This window comes from Lolium perenne, chromosome 3 (genome assembly GCF_019359855.2).
Source record: "Lolium perenne isolate Kyuss_39 chromosome 3, Kyuss_2.0, whole genome shotgun sequence".
NCBI lineage: Eukaryota > Viridiplantae > Streptophyta > Magnoliopsida > Poales > Poaceae > Lolium > Lolium perenne.
In genome coordinates, this window is record NC_067246.2 from 33,945,929 (window position 1) to 33,949,332 (window position 3,404).

The 3,404-nt window shown below is 53.3% G+C and overlaps 1 long non-coding RNA gene across 1 annotated transcript; it reads right to left on the reverse strand.

Annotated features, from left to right (window-relative positions):
* Positions 1-1,837: 1,837 nt before the first annotated feature.
* On the reverse strand, positions 1,838-2,670 carry LOC139837502 (uncharacterized). Its single transcript, XR_011753986.1, has 2 exons — positions 2,483-2,670; positions 1,838-2,414 (listed from the first exon to the last, which is right to left on the reverse strand). It is a non-coding gene; the product is annotated as an uncharacterized lncRNA (long non-coding RNA).
* Between the last annotated feature and the right edge of the window lie 734 nt (positions 2,671-3,404).

Below are 3,404 nucleotides of genomic sequence, written 5' to 3' on the forward strand. Positions count from 1 at the left end.
ATCCCGGTCCCCGTCTAGTTCAATCAGCAGCACAGGTGGCACATCTCCAACACCGACTATGCCGTCCCGCCGCCTAGACCAGAGATATGCACCATCATCGCCGAGCGGCGGTCGCACATGATCGCACCGGAGCGAAGGCAGCCGGGCAACACGCTAAACAGCCCGGCGAGGCCGCGATGTTTCGACGATGAGCGCAACATCGAGCTCGCGAGCGCGCTCAGCCGGATGCGTTGCCAGCCACTTCAACTGCATTGGGCACCGAGCCTAGTAGCAAGGCCGCGATATTGACGCGATGCTGGCGGAGAATGGCTACCGCCCGCGCATCCACCGCATTGACACCATGCGCGTTCCACTCTACTTCTGCCAACAAGGACGACATCGGGCCACTCACTCTACGGATCATCAAGCGCCCGTGGTCGCACGAGCTCGGCCAAGTATCCGCCTCCTATGGGTGGCATCGTCATCCACGACGGCCCGTGGCGCTCCGCTTCTGCTCTGTCCCGGAGGACGCCGGGGTCGCTTCAATGCCGCCTCCACAAGGAGGAGAACGCTACGGGCTACTGATGTGAGTATTACCCTTCGGGTAACCAAAATTGGCCTACCTCCTTTGGCCCAACAAGGGGTCCATGAAGATCAGCGCAGCCCATGATGGACCAATACGTCGGTTGCAATGAAGGAAGGGTAGAAGGAGACGGATTCTTGATGGACAAGGCGAGGAAACGTCAAATAAGGAAAGGATAGATTAGATTTCACTCTAACATACACTACTAGGAAACATGCTATTGCCGGCGAAGTAAAATAGGCTATTCCCAGCACACTACCGCCCGCCAGTGGGAAGACGCCGGTGGTACCTATATACTGCCGGCGCACCAGTTCATTGGCCAGATGAATACAAAACATTGTCGGCGCCTTGACGAGGCAGAATGGAAACTGATGCGGGCGGGCGGGGTGAGCTCGATTGAGCAGATGCGCGCGCGATGGGGGTGCAGGCATGCGAGGCCAGGGGCTCGAGGTGGTTGCCAGCTTGCGCTGGCGCGGCTTCGGGCAAGTGGCGGCGGTCGCTGGCGTGGGCGGCAGGTGGAGGCGTGGGCCAGCGGAGCTTGCGCGCGGGCGTGTGGGTGGAGGCGAGCGGCAGCGGTCACTGTACTGGGCGCGAGGCCGTCACGGCCGTCGGTCACCATCCAGAGAAGGATGCGGTAGGCGCTCACCAGCGCCTTGACGAGGAGAGGTGGACGTCTGCGGTGTCCAGCAGCGCAGAGTTCGAGGAGGCCACTGGCGCCTTGACGACGAGAGGAGGACCTCTACGCATCCAGATCGACCTCGCCGGCGCCATCGATGGAGAGGTGGACCTCTGCGGCGTCCGACAGCGCGGATATCGAGGAGGCCACGGGCGCCTGGTTCACGCTCTGGGAGCTCGAGGAGGCCACCGGCGCCTCGACGAGAGGTGGACCTTGCTGAGCGCGGAGTTTATGAATGAGAATTTATGCGCACGTTGAGTGGAACCCCAAGAGGAAGGTATGATGAGCACAACAGGAAGTTTTCCCTCAGTAAGAAACCAAGGTTTATCGACCAGTGGGAGAAAAACGTTCTCTCCCAAGGTGTTGCGAACCAACTCGTGGCAGAGCGCACTGCCGGCATCAGTAGCAACGTGGAGACCTGCACACAAACAACCAAGTACTTTGTCCCCAACTTTCAGCGAGGTTGTCAAGCTCACTGGTTTTGCTCAAAAAAATGATTAAACGAACCGTGTGGAAAAAGAATTGTTTGCAGAGAACATAACAGAAAATATTGTAGAAGATTGCAATTAAAAGAAGAAGGACCGGGGTACACAATTCACTAGAGGCGCCTTCCCAATAAATAAATATGCTGGGTAAAGAAATTACAGATGGACAATTGACAAACAGAGATTCTACGCTAATGGTTGGTGCAGAATACATGATCGGAGCATGTTTTATCCGGCATGTCCTAAATCCTTTTGGGAGACGCGGCTGCATATGCTCTAATACTTCTCCTTAATTATTAAGATGGGGCAAATCTTTTGCCTCCGTTTCGGGAAAAAAAGTAGCTAAGCCGTGTTTGGCCGATCGCAGCACATGCAGGCCAAGTGATGAAGCTCACCAGCAGGCCGCCAGCACACCAAACAATTGAGGTTATACGTACGCTGATGTTCTAATTATTTATTTCCTGATTACATAGCATCATCGTTGATGTACACATCAATATATGGAATGTATGAGATGCAGTGTTTCATGCGTAAGCCTGCTGCTGCAGGGTCTTGCGGTGCGGCGTAAGGGCCGACATCTCCGGCGCCGACGGTGGCGGTGGAGGGAAAAGGACTGGAGTTGGCGTGTCCACTGGTCTACCGGACACCGGCGACGGTGGAGCCCTTGGATCACGGCTACCATCAGGACCAACTGCATACATGCACCATCAGTTATCATCCCTAACTTGATCGAGCTGAGACTATTAGTTCATGGATTACCTTGGGCCGCCGCCGAACATGACAAGGAGCAGAATATGAGGGCAAGGATCGCAACGCTGCGTACCAACGACAAGGAGGAAGAAGAAGAACGCTCCATAGTCCTTCGTCCTTCCTGCAGCCACAGGCTCTCAGACCTCAGCTCCTCCAAGTGCGTTTTTTATAGTGTGCGTTTCGTGGAGAGATACGTGTTAAATTGAGTATTGCTAGCGACTCCAATTATTCTTGGTCTTGGAGACTCTTGTGAAACGCGCAAATCTAGTGGCCAAAGTCTGTCCGGTCAACAACGGACCTTGGCAAACACGCTTGACAGCAATAGTCCTGTCAAAATTTGACTTGGAAAGTCTGTCTCTCTCGTCTTGAAGGACCAACGAATTGAACACTGTCCCAGTCGTGCAGCTTGTCGGCATCGAAAAAATGACAGAATTTCGCGAACTTGATCCAAGAAATATTATTCATTAATTCAGTCATGCGGTATGCATACGGTGCACTACCGGAAAAAACAGGTGATGCCGAGGGAAGAACGCAGGACAAAAAATAGTTTAAATAGATAAACATTATTTATATGAAATTAATATCATTAAAATGTTCTTTTTAATACGAATACAACGATATTAATCTACACCTAATAATAAAGGAGCTAAGGTTTCTGCCAAAATTTTCGTCCAACAATTTTTAGGACCGTTTTGCCCTCCCATCAAATCACATAATACAGAGATTGCCACCCACCGTACCGGTTCAGTTTTTATGTCCTCTGGCGTCCGTCGGCTAAGCGTGCCTCAGTTCTGGAAGGCCCCGCGAGCTTTCGGCCTGCTCGGCGGGCCGCGGCACCTGGTCCGTCGTTCCCAGCAGAGCCACCGTTGGCGTTCTCAAAATAGCACGGGCTCACGCACGGATATTCTGTGTAAATAGTCCCACCTCGCTC